The sequence below is a fragment of the Pimephales promelas genome, chromosome 16 (assembly GCF_988280905.1).
Source record: "Pimephales promelas chromosome 16, fPimPro1.hap1.1, whole genome shotgun sequence".
In the NCBI taxonomy this organism is placed as follows: domain Eukaryota; kingdom Metazoa; phylum Chordata; class Actinopteri; order Cypriniformes; family Leuciscidae; genus Pimephales; species Pimephales promelas.
This window is the reverse complement of record NC_142784.1, coordinates 25869332-25888666: the sequence shown is the minus strand read 5'-3', so window position 1 is coordinate 25888666 and position 19335 is coordinate 25869332. Positions and strand designations below refer to the sequence as shown.

General features: G+C 37.5%; 1 protein-coding gene across 1 annotated transcript in view; it reads left to right on the top strand.

The window, feature by feature from the left end:
- Positions 1–19335, top strand: part of snx19b (sorting nexin 19b) — an 82333-nt gene that overhangs the window by 39255 nt on the left and 23743 nt on the right. The window lies entirely within an intron of this gene.

The window sequence follows — 19335 nt, the reverse complement described above, 5'->3', positions numbered from 1 at the left end:
TCAGAGATTACTGGCCTCTTTCTCCCTGCATTCCTCATGTGCTCTTGCTTTTTATGACATGGTCAAAGAAGAGCCAGCGAGTTAGATCATCTAATGGAGGAGAGCTGGCCGAGCTCTGCTGTGCATTGTGGGTGAATGATATTAGGGGTGAGTCATGTCTCAAAAATGCTCAGAGAATCCAAATGTATTAGTCATCTGCAAATCAATCAGATCTGTCACATGAGTGCTTATCTCAGTACATCATAAGAAAATAACTATGTTTAGTTGTTACCTTAAGGGTCTATTATTACATGCGACTAATGAAAGCACTTTTAATATAGAGACCCAATGCTAATGTCAATAGAGAAACTTTTTATTGCACAAAAAATCGGTTTTGAGCAGGATGAGTCCATTTTTTTGGTGTATATTCCTACACTACACACACACACATACACACACACAAAGTTGGTTTAGATTTGAATTGGCAAAATGCTTAAAGGGATACTCCACCGTTTTTTTCATAACTGTTATTCCCTTAACTAAGTCGAGTTGATAAATACGACTCTCGTCTCGTTGGATGTTGACGTATGGTCAAAAGCGTAAGTTATATGACGTCTTGGGATGAGAATGTGTTGAACTAGCCCAGTTTATTCAATATGGGCCAAGCAGAGAAGCGACCAAACACCTCCACGTTTTCCCTATTTAAATGCAGTGTAACTCGACCTAGGACGGCGACACAAAATAAAACGTTGCGCTTTTCTAAGCGTGTAAAGTGGATAACTATATTGAATGGCGGAATACCACAGCAATTGCTTGGGAGAACTTCGACTCGACTCGATTCGACTCTCACTCTCCGGCAGTGATGATATTATTGAACCGAGTCCATAGATAAATATGCGTCGAGTCGAAGTGCTCCCAAGCACTTGCTGTGATATTGCGCCATACAATACTGTTATCCACTTTACACGCTTAGAAAAGCGCAACGTTTTATTTTGTGTCATCGTCCTAGGTCGAGTTACACTGCTCGAGTAACTGTATTTAAATAGGGAAAATGCTTGGCCCATATCAAATAAACTGGCCTAGTTAAGTGCTATCAAAGTGTCGCGTGCGTCAGAGCGATTGAGTGCACGCACTGACGACAGAGGTATGCATCAACTCGTCTTAGTTAAGGGAATAACATAGTTTAATATGAAAAAACAGTGAAGTGTCCCTTTAAGAGTCTATGTTTGGATCATTATTGCAGTTATTATTATGTTTCTAGTATGTTCTGTAACCCTAATTGATGGAGTATGTGGCTTTTCATTTCTTAAACAACCATGTAAGAAGACTCATCATGGCCAGGATGAAAATGTCAAGATTCATCAGGCGCAGAAAGTAAAAGAACGATTGGGAGGTAGCATGAAGAACTTTTTTTTGTTTGGCCAGGCAGTATATGTTAGTGCTATATATCAGCTATATATATATATCAGGATTATTCAGTCGTATTAAATAATAATTTTTGACTTTAATGAATATGTTAATTTAGATGTTACCACATAAAATGTAAAGTTTTTTACCGTTTACAGTGTAAATGAGACGGAAAATCAAGTGGTCTGATTCAATTTGCTGTCATCATTGTAAATGATGAAGAAATATAAATATGTTGATTTCGAAAAAATACATAGATTTATCAGTTTAAATGTTTACAATAAACACTCGTTTGTTATGCCATTAGCAGGGATGCTTGGTTTTACCTTAGGGTTCTTAGCATAATTGAGTGACACTAATGGCCCATATGACCTCTCTCATTCCCAGAGGCCTTGGATGTTTAACAATAGCTTTTAAACGGTCTTATCAGCTTACATGATCAAAACAAGAACTGAGTGCTCAAACTTATTTATGTTCCCCTCAAAGTGAAGTGGATTGAGTAGAGGAAAAAATGCCAAAATGTTACTTTTAAGCTAGTGTTTGGAGCCAAAAACAAACAGTTGAAGCACATTCATAATTTAAAGTCAATTATCCTTGAGTCACGTGAAGATCCACAGCAACAGACATTATCCAGTGCACTTGATGATAAATCAAGTTGTTTTGTGTTTACTCATTCATGACTGTTGCATGAGTGTTCATGTGGTAACTTAGAAACCACATTTCTAGTGTGTAGTAACTAAGTAAAATAACTTTAAAGAGCCCCTATCATGGATTTTTGAAAATGACTGTTCATGTAGTGTGGACTATAGCTCTAAGGGAATGAAAACATCCTGCAAAGATTTATATCTGAAAGTGCACCGTATATAAAGTTATTGTCTTTCAAAAGTGAGAGTCGACTCTGAGTCTATGAAATGAATCGTTTTTGAAACGAGTCATTAGCTGTTACATCGTGACGTAGATAGGTCATTGGCCGCTCCCAACAACTGCGTGCAGACTTGAAGTGACGTCTAGAACACATTCACTTCAGCTGAATCGCATCATGTCGAGAAGACGCTGTGTTCTACATTGCAAAGACAGTTCAGCCACTTGTTTCCATTGTCCAGGGACGAGCATGTGAAGAATCAATGGTCAGAGTTCATATTTGCAACGCCCGAACCTGGTGTTCTCATCATTTTAATGACGAATCATTCAAAATTCAAAAACCTAAATGAATTCAAACGTGGATTCGCAAGCCGGTTGTTCCTGAAGGAGGGCTCAGTATCCAATGTATATGGATCAGGTTGGTCCTCCTACGAATCACAATCTGTAAGTATTATTAATAATGTTTGCTGTTATGTTTTCTGTAGCATGCACAATATAGTTATATTGTGTTGTGTGTGTTGTGTACACTCCACGCAGCTTCTAAGCGGGGTAAAGTTAGTTTTGTTTTTGATATTCACCAGACATTCATTGAAAAATGGCAATTACCTCCTAAACGACTTGGCCAAATATGATTTCAGCACTTCCCTTCAAAAGGCAAAATGTGAGTTTCGCCGGGAAAGCTCGCTCTTGACGGAGACGCAAGTTAGGGACGCTGTGGAAAGTGCTCTTTTTCTGACACGTTTGTTCAAACACTATATACAATTTTCAACACTTGACAAGCTATAATCCTGGTTATGGGCGTTCCGTTGCCGACAGTCTCTGCCTACGGTTTACCAATAACAACTAACTGGGTCATTTGACCAATCGCTGCAGATTCGCGTCACTCTAAGGAGGTGTTTGGGAAAATGATTCGTCGAACGAATCATTTGGGAGTCGTTGAGCAAATCAGTTAAAAATAAATGCATATTACAAGACAAATAAAGTGTTTTTTATCCTTGCATGCAGGGGCTCTTTAACAAATCTATGTAGGGTGTGCTTTTGTTTGCATTTATAAAGTGGTCTAAAACCTCAAAATAGTGTTTGGCTATGATGACATCATTCCTGCGAGAGGCCATCAGTCTACATTTACTCATTTTGATGTACGCTAAAAACGAAAATTGCTTGTAAATTTCACCCAAACAACTAAAACTTTGAACTAGACAGGACTTTTTGATCTCGTTTTTTTTACAACGTCAATCTTTTTTATTTATTTAGGAAGACTTTGTCTTGTGACCATGATCTCACACTCAATCATAAACATTTCAGCCTGGTTCACTAAGCAAAGCAATTCCTCTTGGCTGTTCCTTTTATAATAATTATCAAGAACACTATAGCTTTGCTATGTGTTTGGTTGGATATCTCACTCTTTGTGTGCAATCTTTCATTTTCAAAGGCTCACAAACAAATTTGATATTGTGTTTTTTTGACAGAACATTTATTAATATGTCCAGAAGTATAGCCTATGCCTTCAAAGGCTGATATGATGCATATTGTCCATCAAAAGACAATTCTGTTTCAATATATGAAGCACTAAGCCTTATGAGTTTATGCTGTGGCCTTTATTACAGAACAACAGCCATTACACATGTCTGCATTTATGTGAATCTTTCATTTTTTTTTTCAAGGGTAGAACATGTATTTTTTTTCCTAAACACATGTTCTCATGCAGATGAAGCGAATGTTCTTTATGAATGATCCAGAACAGTGGCTCTCTGTGAACGACATTACATTCAGTATAAAATGCTTCTTCCACCCTAGCCATTGAAATGTTGAGGCTGTAATGCATGCGTCTTCACGTTTTTCAGTGAATTAGCCCGTCTAAATTGAGGTGTTGACATTTAAATGAGAAATGCTGGTGACATGTAAGAGAAAGGTCAAGGGAAAACTGCGAGTGGATCTGCATGTTGTCACCTTTGAGAATGTTGCTGTTCCACCATCTAAAGGCTTTATATAATTAGTGACCTCGGGGAGGCACATGGTTGTATTTGCATAACTGTTTTGACAGCTTTTAAAACATGTGGCCGAAGCTTTTTTTTCTGCGTGTGGGCCATGCTTACGTCTTAGAAAAGGAAATTCACTTTGTACCCTTGCTAAACCTCTTACAGATGTTGAGGAGATATGATCGTCTTTGAGTTGCTTGAGTGTATTAAAACAATTACTATTTATGAGAACTTCACAATTGAACAGGCAAATTATGTTATTCTTTGAAGTTGAGGATTAAGTTGAAGATCAAAGACTAACGTAATTTAACTGTATATTAAAACTCTGGGGTTTTTCTTACTTCAGGCACTTCTATGTTCCAGGGGGTCATTTTTATTAAAACAGATTTAAATTTTGTGCACTTTTTTGTTGCCTTAATGATTTAGTATCGCAGAGCAATGAAAGAACTATAGTTCATGCTAACTATTGTGTTAATTTTAATGTGCAGCAATAGTTACATGTTAATGATTCATTAGCTCTTTCCATGTCTGTTTTTTTTTTTGTTTTTTTAAGTTGCCAGCCAGCGCCAGCATTTTTGATACAACAGCATTTTCATAAAACTTTCATGGACCTTCATTTTTTGTATGAATATCTGAACATGCAACATATCAAAAGAAAGAGCAGAGCATCTTTTAAACAAACAAAGAAAAAAAAACTTTTATTCTAGATTAAAGGGTCACTACATCTCTGGAAAGATGAATGTGTATTTAAAATGGGTGATTTATGTAGAAGAAATGTGAAATTATGTGGATGAAAGACAACAACTCCCAGAATGCCCTTGCTTCGCTGCCTTAGGAGGCCACGCCTACCGTCCGTGATGAGTCTGCCCAAAAATGTGTTTCGAGATCACCCAAAATGGCTTTTGCGTTCGACAGTCGTCATTCATCATGTTTACTGTCGCGAGCAGGATGAGTAAGGGCCGTAGGAGAACACAAGGCCGGTGTGCGTGATTACCGATGAGCGACAGCTGTGAGACGTAAGTTGGTTACCGGTCTCATATCTCTCACGGAGGAGCGGGAATTTTCTTAGCAATGTTAAAACGCACATCAACCGATCACTTCTTTAGCGTTCATGTAAACACTTCATTCAGATTCACCAATCAGAATGAATTCAGTTAGATGTAAACAATGGATGTTGAATCCCGGACATCGACGGCCAGACATATCCGGGAAAAAGACGGTAACCCCTAAAGTTACTACTCAGCTTTCTCCACAGAACAAGAGCCTGCTAGCATAGCTTCCAAAAAAGATGGCTGACACTATGTGCTTCGTCCATATTTTCAAAACGTTTCTGCCGGTGAAATCAAACGCACAGGCACTGATCTGTGATTGGTCTGTTAGCGCATTAGGCCCAACCCCCTATGGGTGGGTTTGAAAGGGTGAGATCTAGTGCTTGTAGTTTTTACAGAAATCCCCCTCTCTTACACTTCCTCCTACAATGACGTAAAATTACGATTTTTGCGTCATTGTAGGAGGAAGTGAAAAAGGTAAATAGCAGATTTCTCTCGTCTAAGGGGAAAATGAGAGATTGTTGCATGACCATTCAGTGTTTCTAACAATGGAAAGCTTAATGCAAATGGGTGGAGTGACCCTTTAATGCATTTTTTAAAAATCAAAATCCGAATGTATGTAACTAACTTTCATTAAAAAGGCAACATTTTGAACAAAAAGCTGAGAAAACTGCATTTTTTTTGTCAAAGACAACAACATGCTCCTCTTGCTTGTTTCTGCTTTTGTTTCTGTGTTTTGATCTGGAGATTTTGTACTCTTTCAGAACATGTGTAATAGCACGTGTAAAAGCGCCCCCTATAACAGTGAAACCAAGTGATTTTATTCTAATGGAAAATCAAAAGATGACCATATATACAGTTGCTCTGGAAAGTAGTCTTCAAAGAAGACCTTTTCTCAGGCAGTTCCTGAAAAGCTATGTTAAATTCTGCTGAATGCAGCAAAGAAGTGTAGTACCGAAATGCCACGAATGCCCTAACAACACTTCATTATGTCAAGTCTGAAAGGACATTGTGAGCAGCAGTGAGTGAATATGTGCTCTACTCCGAAACACAGTTTAAGGATCTTGCAGAATCACTCCCTTGAGCGGCCAATTAGAATATGATGGATGAAAGAGCTAAATGAAAACAGCAAGCCTATTATTTTCAGCATAGCACAGATTGGAATGTCAGTGGTCTTAAAGGCTCTTATAGAAACTTCAGTGTAGTTCAGCTCTTGATTAATGACTCAGTCCTGTCATGTAGCGAAAGGTTTTGAAATACCACTTCAATATACGTGCATGTGAAAAACAGTGATCCGAGCTCTCCCAGGAATCAGTGGGAAACACCTGAGCACATTTCCAACTGCAGCCAGCTGGTGCGGAAGTTCTATAATAGTAATTGTTTATTAGTTATTCGAATAAAACATAATGTGTGTGTAGGTGGTTAGGGGGTTAAACTTTTCCTGCCTGTGGTTGTTATTGGAAGACTTTGCACATAAAACAAATACAGACAGTTGCATCTATCCATGCATGGATACGGCATTACTGTAAGGAACTAAATCATGCATTCAGTATCCAAGAGGATGATAACTTTAGTTACTAGTGTTTATTGTGTTAATGTTCAAACGTGCCTGAACAGGTCCAAGGTAGAAAACCGATGTCAGTGATATGTGAGTTGACAGACTTTGAAGTTTGGTTCCACTTCACTAATGTTGTGCAATTTGACATTATGTAGAAGGCAACGATGACAGTCTAATGCACGATTATTCTTCATGATGGACGTCCACGCTCTCATGACTTCACTAAAAATGAAAAGCCTGCCATCATGTCATTCCATACCTTTGAAAGAAAAATGTCTGCTTTTTTCATACAATGAAAGTAAGGGATAGTGTTATTTTGGGCACCATTGACTTTCATTGTTACCATTGTTCATATGTTATTGGAGCGACACGAGGGTGAGTAAATGATGACTGCATTTTCAAACTGTCCCATTAAAGGAGAAATCCAGCGCAAAATGAACCTTTGGTCTAATAAAACATCGGTACCTAGTCAACCGTTCTCTGAGATTTGTTTTCATGATATTCAAATGTAAAGAGTTTTATCTCTAAAAACTGTTTAGCGTATAACGCTGGTAATGGGGGCATTTAAAAAGTAAAAAGAAATAGCTAGTTTATACCACTAAACGAAGCATTGAGAACTTTGTAAGTGTACAGACCGTTTAATAAGAAGATATTTTATAAAGACAGTTCACTTCGTATATACAGGCGGTGCCATCTTGGAAAACAGTCACGACAAGTCAAACCACGAACGACGTGCCAAGTAAGCTGAACTGTATGAAGTTCAGCGAACTTCTGAACTGTATGAACGGCGTTCGTGGTTCGACTTATCTAGTCTGTTTTCCAAAGATGGCTCCTATCTATACACAAAGTGAACTGTCTTTATAACGTATCTTCTTATTTGTACACTTACAAAGTTCTCAATGCTTCGCTTTGCATGTATGGAGCCTCATTATGTTACTGTGTTAGTGTGGGGCTATTTTGAGCCTTGTATAAACTAGCGATTTCTTTTTACTTAGTATATGCCGCCATTACTAGCGTTATACACTAAACAGTTTTTAGAGATACAACTCTTTACATTAGATTATCATGAAAACAAATCTCAGAGAACGGTCGACTAGGTACCAATGTTTTATTAGACCAAAGATTCATTTTGCACCGGAGTTCTCCTTTAAGTTGATGTTTTTGTATTGAAGCATGAGACAAGCTTTACAAATTAGCAAGACCACAAATTATTAGAATTTAATCTTCAATAATTCTTCAATTCACTGCAGTGAACATGATTCTCAAAGTGGTGTTACATATTTATGTTTTCTTAAAGAAATTATTATTTTTATTCAGCAAATAATTGAAATGCACTAAATGTGCAGCAAGTGATTTTTGAAAAATATGCATAAATTATATAAATTCTTTTAGTCTGTGCAGAACTTTGGTAACGTTTATGGTTGTCACTTCTCAATAACCATGGCCTGATGATGCACACAGGGAGAAATGACAGAATGACTGATTTAATTCACATACAGCATGATATGTGATTCACTTTCACAGGCCGATTATGCAATGGATGTTCCATTGACTCATTCTGTTGGCAGTCCTATGCATTCATGATTTCTGGAATGGAAATCCCCATTTCAGCCCAGTTGAAAATATTTACAAGAATTTCTTTATTCTGCTTTCCCATATAGTCACAATTACAAGTCTATAATTCTATAACACACTGCTTTTTGTTGCTCTAATTAAATATTTTCAGCTTTTTAACCTTTAAATTTCATTATGTAACTTATACTGCAATTAAAAAATATGGGAGTAAGAGTTCATTTCAGGAACCTTGTTTTAGATGCATAATTATCAATGTGTGTATCATGTGAGGTTAATTTAACAATGTCAAAAGCTTTTAAAAAAACCCATCCGGCTACAAAGACCGAATTGCTGGAGCACTTGAAAATTTGCTTGGTCTCTGTTTAAAATGAAACTCATATATAGCGCCTGAACCACTGCTGTAAAATCTAACCACAAGTCCCCCGCTGCCTTCACTGAGTTTGAGCCAACACAAGATGAATACATGTGCAAAAGTAGTACTATGTCCATATAGACCAAGGAAAAGAGAAGGAATGGGCATGTGACCTTGCAAATCATCTAATAAGACAGCTGAGTAAAATAATGTAAAAGAGAACTTATGTAATGCTATATGATTTTGTTTCTGCTTAACAACCCAATTTGCATTGTCTCACATCATGCTGCTACAGTCTTCAGGAATGTGTCACCAAGATGGATTACAAGCAGTCATGCATGAATATGTCGTGTATGATGTTTCACTCCAGGATTTGTGAAAATCAAACGGTCAGAGAACTGGGATTTCCATAAGCCAGTGAAAATCAGATCAAACAGAAATCAAAGGAATGTTTTGGCAATGCAGCTTAAATGCCAATCAAGCCTAACCAGTAACAGTCATTTGTTAGTGCAGAACTGAATCAATTTAAGTCATTTCATTGCATTTTTCCCACAGTAGCGGTTCTAGGCACGGGCGAACCGGGCAGTCGCCCGGGGCGGCATTTCTTCATGTCACATGGGGGGCGGCACGAGCAGTTAAAAAATACTCTGTGCCTCGAAGTTTTTCTATTTTTTATCATTTCGATTCAATTATTGGCAATGGCGCCCTGCTTGCTGAGAAGGTGCCGTGCGCAGAAGCGATGTCAAGGGCATCTCCTGATTAGTTCACGTATCGCGTCTTTTGCGCGCTCGAGGTCGTTATTTCAAATCCTCTGTTTCAAATAGGCGCACGGGAAGCGCGCTCATTATGCGCTCACGGGAAGCGCGCTCATAAACTTTTCAGCTCGAAGGGGGTCTCGCCTTGGGTGTAATTCAAAGTAGAACCGCCACTGTTTTCCCATAAACATTAGACTAATGTTTTGTGAATGAACATCCCTTTTTATTTTAAGAAGGTAAATGTAAATTTTACATGTTTAATACCTTCAAGAGAGTGGTTTAAACATTTTTAAAAATATCCGCAGATAAGAGCAATTGATTATTTTTAAATCCAGTTTTAATAGTGAACATGCAATTATAAAGACTGATTCGTTGTTATTTATTCTAATAGATTTTCATCTTGAGAGAGGTAAAGCCATAGCTATCTGCTTGAACTCATGCTGCATTCATGTCATAATAGAATGAATTGTTTCTGGCTAGCTCTTTTTCTGACTCAGAATTACAATTAGGAAAGTCAGAGTTTTCCGAAAAGCTCCAGCTTCTCCCCCTTAGACTTGTGTGACATCGACTTTATGCCCTACATTACTACATAGCCAATGTGAGTGCCATACAATCATCGTTAACTCTGCAATTATGATGTAAACGCAGCATACTGTGCATTTGACATTGCAAACGTTTGGTATCATTCAATCAGTTTTTGGCATGGTCATGGAAAGGACAATAGTTTACACGGACACCGATTGAACAATCCGACTGTAGTGTATACATAAACGCTAAATAAATTGATAGTAAAAACATCTCCCTGCACCTAAAACAAGGTGTCTGCGGATGAAAGTCTGATAAAGCAAGGATTGGTGAGACATTGTCTTCCACCACTTAACCGACAATGAGTGAAAGGAGACTTTTAGAATGACACGAGTCACTTTATTTAAGGGACATATCATGCAAAATCCACTTTTTTAGCCCTTAAATGCATTTTGTTGTATATTTGGAGTGTTTAAAAGTACAGAAAAGATGAAATTATTCTCTTCAGGTGCTTCGTTTATATCTTTATATTCTGTTTTGGTCATATTTTTCAACCTGTTCAGATTTTATTATGTTTTTTTGAACTATCACGTCAACGCATTTGCAGCGGAACTGACAAATAAGGACATCGACTACCGGCCCAACACTTCGAGCAAGCTCAATGATGCAGAAGTTAGTCCAAGCTCAATGGTGCAGAAGTTACGAGAGGGCAAGTCAAAATGTTCGGTTGTTGGATGTAGTGACCTGAAGCACTTCAAGGATTCCCACTTCAACAACCCCCGCCAGTACTATAAAGAAGGGTTTGCCGATCGACTTCGTCTGAATGAGGGGTAAATTCCTTCTATCATTTAGCTGCTGTGTTTTCCGATGCTTTTCTAAACGTAAGTTATTATGACTATCAATACAGATTTTTAGTGGTAAGATTAGACCGTAGTCATTTATCTTGTCAGTGTGCTTGTTTTAACAAGAGAAATAGTCGACTTTCACTAATAACACAACATAGTTAACTTACATACCACTGCATCCATTTGGAGACGTTGTTCTGCAGGTTCGTCGTCGTCTTTTTCAAATCGCTCGCTCTGGCTCGAATATGTAAGGCTTGATGGACAAGTCTTCAGTTGTTAACGTGTGAATAAAAATGTTCTTTGAAGCTAGTAGTCGTATATCTCTAATCAAACTACGATAATGGCCGAACGCGGGGAGTTGAACCGACCGTGAACTCAGCGACCTGGTGAGCGGGCAGGGAAAGACGCAATTCCTTTTTATTTAAAGGGGCCGCTTTGAAACGACTTGCTCACAAAAGCACATCAGAAAAGGGGTAGAAAGAATAGGGGCCTGTGGAGGAATTCAGACCCAAGCATTGCAGTTATGCTTTATATATGACATTATATCGGAGTATAATGACAGCTTGTTCTTTGTGTCTTACGTCATTATGCCACAAAATGATAACTGCAAATCCAACTTTCGCTGTCTGGAGTCTTGTTGTTTCTATGAATTGTAGAGATCCGTTTCCTTCTCTTTTCTGTAGCTTTCGGCTGTCTGTAAAAATATACCTCAGATTTCTTGACAAATCTATTTATTTCCGGTTTTAAATGTGTTTTGTTTGTTTGTCGCGGCATTCACACTGAAAACCAATGCTGCCGTCTTTTTGAGCATATTAACGCCTTCACTTCGACCAACGTGACGTCACGTGCATACCCTCTCTAACAGACCGCGCGTGCATCACATCAATGATTCATTCAAGAACGCTGTACAAGTTTACTACAAGAATGGAGCTGCAAACTTCACATACTTTTGAAAATCCAGCGTTTTGTTGATCCTGGTAAGCGCTCATTGTCACAGTTGTAAACACGGCAGTGTTTTTCTTCCACGAGGGGGTTTGTGGTCAATGGCTGTCATAACCGTATACATAGAAACCATAGAAAAATGCATACTGTACCTGAGGGCATATTATACCTTAGTAAATATTTCCTGAGTCTTAAAGGATTATGGTCTGCAATGGATGTCATTCATAGAGGCAAGCCATCCTCAGGTCTCATGGTGGACAGATCCAGAACACTTTCACTCTCTCAGGCTTTCAGAGTTCAGCCGTTTTTTTTTTTATGTTTGGCCTTCTCAGCCTGTTGGGCCATGTTTGAGTTGAGTTCAGGGACCTTTATGTTTACCGAACACAGAGGTATTCTGAGCATGAGCTGGCAGAAGAATCCATCTCTCATTCCTGGAGTCTGCAGCTCAATGACTGTTTGGAATTACTTGAGTGCCAAAAAAATGCTTACTCATTTTCCTTACCCATTACCAGAAAATGGAAGATTCAGTGTACTGTAGGAGCCGGCAACAATTTTTTCCGTCAGATACAACTCTCCTGAGAAGGTTTTGCTAAAAACACATAAGAATGGTTTTTGAAATTCTAGTTGACGTCACTAATAGGAACAAAGACCAGCAGGTTGATATAATATACTAGTTTAGCAAAGAAATTCTCACTAAACTGCACAAAGCTGCTGTGCAGACGTCGGTCATGAATGAGGCTCAGTTTGTTGAAATGATGAATAATGGTTGTGCGCCTACCACAGTAAAGTTGTCACAATCAGAGTTGCATTCTGCAGGTTAGTGTAATTTGTAAATGGCAGCTGTTAACCATAAAAGCTAATACTTTGTCTCTCCCATGCGGGTCATGATCTTAACAGCCAGTATTTGGTAGTGAGGTAACTGAGGATCAATGCTTTGGCTTTCACATGTAATCAGCTCCATGTGCTGTTATGGATATGTGCTATGTTGGATTAAACCCAAATACAAAGGCACACGTTTCTGTTCTGGTCTGATGTAATGGTCATCATGTGTCATCAACGTATGCAAGAGAGTTAATGTGAAATCATGAGGGATGAGCATTGAACCCTCTTAGTGAATGTAAAAAAAAATATATATATAAATAATAATATAATATTAAAATATGATTCATATCTATTTACTAACTTTCATTCTATTTTATACGTATACATAAAAATAAATCATATTTAATATGTAGTTGCATTGTTGCCAACTGCATTGTTATTAAAAGATATTAAGCTGGTGAAATTCGACATAATGTTCAGAATAGAACACGGCCTCATTTCGCAATAAACAAAGCGCAGGTACGGCTTCTCCCATTACAAGCAAAATACTAAGATGAGGTCATGTTGATATTATTTCCACAATGAGTGCTTTGTTTTTAGTCTCTTTTGTTTAGGAGTTGATGTGCACTGAGGGTCTCCGGCGTGTCACTCTTCACACTGAAGCGTATAACCAAACCAAACTGAAGTCGACACACACACACACACACACACACACACACACACACACACACACACACACACACACACACACACACACACACACACACACACACACACACCTACACACACACCTACACACACACACACACACACACACACACACACACACACACACACACACACACACACACACACACACACACACACACACACACACACACACACACACACACACACACACACACACACAGTGTTTGAAAAGAGAAGACAATCCAGAATCAGTCTTTACAATAACTCTGTGAAAGCACTATGGTTACAAACTAGGAAAAGGAGCTTATTGTTTTGCCTCAGAGGTGTGTTTTGCAGCTCTATCTACCTATCTACCATCTATCTTATACTCTATCTATCTATCTATCTATCTATCTATCTATCTATCTATCTATCTATCTATCTATCTATCTATCTATCTATCTATCTATCTATCTATCTATCTATCTATCTATCTATCTATCTTTTGTCTATGTATTTATCATTCTATATGGTTTTATAGTTTTATTTATTATTAGATAGAATGATGAATACAACTATAAGAACCACAGATCGATAAATACAACTACACAACATTATGGTTTTGTAGTTGACACAGTCTAACTGTGGTTGTAATTAGTTTTCTATCCATAAGGCATATAAAGCATATGGATACAGCAAGTCTAATCAGGCACAGACAATATCACTCGTTCCAAGCAATTTGTCAAATTCTGGTGCATGATTGATTACAAAAGCTGTCTTTTGGAAATAACTAGAGTTCTAAACAGATTTTAGCAAGTAGAAACAGTTTCTTGAATGGTTGAAATGAGTGATTCCAGTTCATCTTAGGCATGTAGTGGCCAGGTAAGACCCAGCAGTGCTAACAGATAGTTGACAACCTTAATGACCACGTTACATCCAACCGCTGTCAGGTTTTGAATGTGACGCGTTCCCCTCTATGAGTGGTTCCCTGGCGTTGAACTTATGTATCTTCTGGGTTTAGAAGTTGTAGTAGATTATTGAATGACTCTTCTCTGGAATAAATAGGATTACCATCCACAGCTGTGACACGAGCAGGCTGAAGCAAAGAAGTTGTTGAAATGTGAAGTTGTTGAAACCTGGTCAGTGTCAGTGGCTGCTCTTGAGTTTCTCAGTGCTCCAGTGGTACACTTTTATGATACTTGAATCGTAAATCTTAACTGGCGATTAGTTTTGTGAGTTAAGGATTACTCATCAAAGGGTTTTCTGTGGAACAGAGTCAGGACACATACAGTACCACAGTTCCCAAGTAAATTGCTTGGAGGATGATGTTTAAATGTATCCATGAAGACCAGTCTGACAAACATTTTTAGGTAATTACAATTTTTAATCAAGTTTAGTAGGCTACAAGAACCATTGTCTCATATCTCTTTCTGATTGGGAGAGATAACATAATTCAACCTTTTTATTGTTGACCATGTTCATAGGTCCAGATATTAGTCCAACTATACAGTAAAACATCAAATTTATGCTTCAGTTTGAAACAGACCTTGGAATGGTTGACTGCTTTTTTTATTGACTGTTTCTAGAAGACATTGCTCTGAGACAATTGCAGTGTTTTCTTTGAACTGTTGCTTCATCCGTTTTTGGGAAAAGAGAGTTTAAACAGGAAATTACATGCTCAGAATTACAGTTTGAGTGCTTGCTGGTCTTCACAATTTAGTTAGTACTGAAATGCTATTTTCATTAAAGTGCGTATATCTAAATAAGTATCAATGCACATTATAATAATTTAAGCCATGTACACGCAAATGTACAGTATCAGTGCCAAAATATCCTTTGATATGCAGCTTGTACCTAATTGTTTCTTAGATTTCCAAAAAGTCTTTCTGGCCTTTTCTGCAGAAACTAGTGCGAGTACTCGGAAAATCTGATTCTCAAATTATCTTACAATCTCAAAAAAAAAAAAAAAAAACTGAGCCAAGTTTCCACATAAAGTGTGGAACCATGTGACAACTCGGGTATCAGTTCAAACAATAGTTTTAATTAAGGCCAAATGCCAAATTGAGACCTTTATTGGATAATATTTGAACTTTTATTGACTCATAATTGTATAGAAATGCACTTGCTTGCACTAGATTGTCTTTTGTTGTGGACTCCTTTACAGTTTGTTCATGGGGTTGGCTGTGTTTACATTAAACTCTTTACTCCAAAACATACATCAGGCCAAATCCAGAGGAATGTCAGCAGAATGCCATCCTGGTCCGTGTGTTTCCTCCGAGCACCTGACTGAAAATGAAAAGTGCGGTAAGGAGCACAGATGGATATCCCACAGACAGATTTGTGTTTCTCTTGAAGCGATTAGGCTTTTATCCCTGTTGATGAATTAGGAGCAGCTGAACTCTGTAGTTTCATAATGGTAATGTAAGCTGAAGGTTTGCAGGCTGCAGTCAAATTGACACAGTGAGATGTACACTGAGCCATTTACCTCAATCTGTCTCAAAAAGTGTTTATACTGAGGTTGTGTAACTGTTATTTCAGCGCTTACAGTGAAACACATACATTTAGTTTTAACTATGTGAGGTTGTTTGTCTTGTAATAGATATGAAAAGCAATATTAAACGGAGGGTCAGGACAGGAGGACATTACAAAACCATAAAGGGACAGTTCACCCAAAAATTAAAATCCAAACTCATGTTCTTCCAAATCAGTATGATTTTAAAAAAGAGAAGCTTTGAAGAATGTGTCTTCTGCACTTTTTGAAGGTTTCAAGCTTCAAAAAGAACTCAAAGCACTATAAAATAATCATAAAAGTCATCCATTTAGGGCTGGATTTACTAAATAGTCGCAATCTAATGAAAGCACCAATGGGAGTGGAAAGTTCCAAGTGAGATCTATTGACAATGCACAAATTCCATGTCATGTCAAGCGCAAAATTGGTTAAGACGCACCATTTTTTTGGGCGTTAAATAATGGTGCAAATAGACTACTGCAAACCTAAGTAAATCATGTCGCATGATTAATTTAAACATGTATGACAGAGACACTTTTTAAAAAGCTTTTTATCGCCAAAAGAGGGTGTGCGCAGGAAATCTGGCCACTGGTCTTCTGAAGAATCAAAATAGTTGAAAAGGCTGAAATTAATTCTGTATTTTATATCTATATTATTTCATATTTTATTCTATAAGAAGGCCATACAAATAGAAATTTTCTCCATCTCTTTTCCAGAAACATGACAATAGAAGTTTATACCATGTTTGTTTATTAAAACAGACAGTGTTTGCTATGTTCCCTCAAATACATGGCCCATGAGTGCTTCGGACTGATGAGTTGAGACAGCTGAGATGAGTGTGGTGTTAGATGCTGATTTCCCTTGGCTGTAATACGTAAATGGAGAATATGGGATTTTAGACAGTCCAAATGCTGGAAAACAAGAATCCATCATTTAGACATTAAAATCCTCTTGGCTTCAAAAGAGAAGAGAAGGTATTGGTTCGACCTGGTGGTGTTGAAAACGCATACATCTGAAAATAAAGAGTATAGCTGTAGCTTTCATGTTTAGTGTTAAAGGGGCTCATGAATGAATGATATGGACCACTGGTGACTAATTATCGAAGCACAACCATCCAGGTCTCAAGAGTGTTCCTTACACTCTCAGGAAAAAAAGGTACAAAAGCTGTTACTGGGGCTGTACCTTTTCAAAAGGTATACACTTTTGTACCCAAAGGCTGCATATTGGCACCTTAGTGTTACATATTAGCTCTTGAAATGCACAAATTAGTAAATAAAATGTGCATATTACCATCTAAAATGTACATAATAGGACCTAAAATGTTCATATTACCACCTAAAATGTACATAATAGGGCCTAAAATGTTCATATTACCACCTAAAATGGACATACTGGCACCTAAAATTTACATATTAGGACCTAAAATGTACATATTAGCTCCTGAAATGTACATATTAACACCTAAAATGTACTTATTAGCTCCTGAAATGGACATATTAGCACCTAAAATGTACATATTAACACTTAAAATGTACATATTGACACTTAAAATGTACATATTAACACTTAAAATTTACATATTGACACTAAAAATGTACATATTAACACCTAAAATTTACTTATTAGCACCTAAAATGTACATATTAACACTTAAAATGTGCATATTAGCACTTGAAATGTACATACTATCACCTAAAATGTACATATTAGCACCTGAAATGGACAAAAGTTTACCTTTTGAAAAGGTACAGCCCCAGTCACAGCTTTTGTACCTTTTTTTCGTACTTCTATAGATGCAGGAAATTAAAGAAATGATGGAGTGACTTCTCTGAAATGTAGCATGTTTTGATTTAAATGCACTGCATAATCATTTAGCTGCCATTGTAATGACAAAATATAAAGTGTTACGTCATATTAGCTGATCTGTCTCAGTGAAAACACAGCTGATAAGCCAATGAGGGGGAGAAGTTATGAGAATGTCAGCTCTTGTGAAAAATTGAGTTTGTTTCTTTGTATAGTAGTGTACTTTTAAAAGTATTTTTAACAAAAACTGTACTTGCAGATAATAAAATATTGTATAAAGGCTATATAAGGGGCTATGTGTTTGAATTTTCATGGATTATTCGCTTATTTTAATGCCAACGTGTTGACAGCTTGTGACAAAAAAAATCTTGACCTTCCCCGAATTCCTATAGGTTGTCAATGAAAGCCTGTAGACTGATATTTGTATAAGAACTCGGGATGTTCTTGCTGGGAAAATCAAAAGATTGTGACATTTACACGCGCTCCGAGAGCCTCTTCCATTCTATGACACACGAAACGAATGTATAAACAATGTTAAGGACAATGCCAAAAGAGCTATTCTGTATACTGTAATGTCAATGAGTCGTCCAAAGGAAAGGGATTAATTCAAACTAAATTAACTTTATTGTTGTTTGTAAATGGAAACCACATCGTTTTGAAGGTTAGCATTACCAAAGATTGCTGGGAAGTGTTGTGGGAATGTTATAGGTGCGTGTTGGATTTGACTCAACTCAGAGGGATTGTAGTAATGTACTTGGGCGCACATGAACTGTACCATAAATGTGCTGGGAATGTGGTGGGAGTACACTGTTATGTCAATGAGAGAAATTTGAAACAAATGTTCATTTCTAGCAAACTAAAAGCGCTGAAGTTACAACTAAATCATCACTAGGTATTAGGTATTATATACGTTTTTTGATTAATAATGCTTTGAAAAGCTATTTGAAGGCTTGTTGTCATTGATGCATAGCTCAAAACATTGCCTTGATTAAGTCTTCCCTGAAACCACACACACCTACTTAAACACATGCGATATTGGTTTCTTTGGTGTGGATGGCCTCTTAAATTTTACTACTCCCGGGGGGTACTGAATAATACAGGTCGCCTCCATCAGAGAAACCTGCTGCAGCGAAGACAAATACAAGTCTGTGGAGCTTATGAAGTAAAGCTGTTGTGCAAGAGCTATGATTTGAGCAGGAAACCGTCTCAAGGCCTCAGGACTAGCATTACCTCATGCAGTGACAGGCCATTGATTGAGAACACTGACAAAACACTGAGGGCTTTTACAAGGCGTACCTGACTCCGGTGCATGATTTGTAACCTTCAGAAACTGCAGATGAGTTTATATTCTTTTTTTGTTTGTTTGTTTTGTTAAATATTTATTTCAGTATACGATAATTAAACTCTGTTGTGAATATATCTTTAATTATAACCATTCCCAAATAATCGGTGAGGGAGTCTTGTTGCAAATTCAGTACCGATTCTAAATAATTCACTAACGGAGTGTTTCGAACCACTAAATCACGAGCAAGATCGAGACTGTTTTATAAATCTTTGTGATTGACTATGTACTAAGAACCGGTTCATGAGGGTCATTTGTTTGCGAAACAAACATCACATATTGTGCTGTGTTCATTGTTGCATGCAGAAAACTTTAAAGATGTTAAAGATGCTTTTTAAAGATGTAATTAATCAACGTGATCTC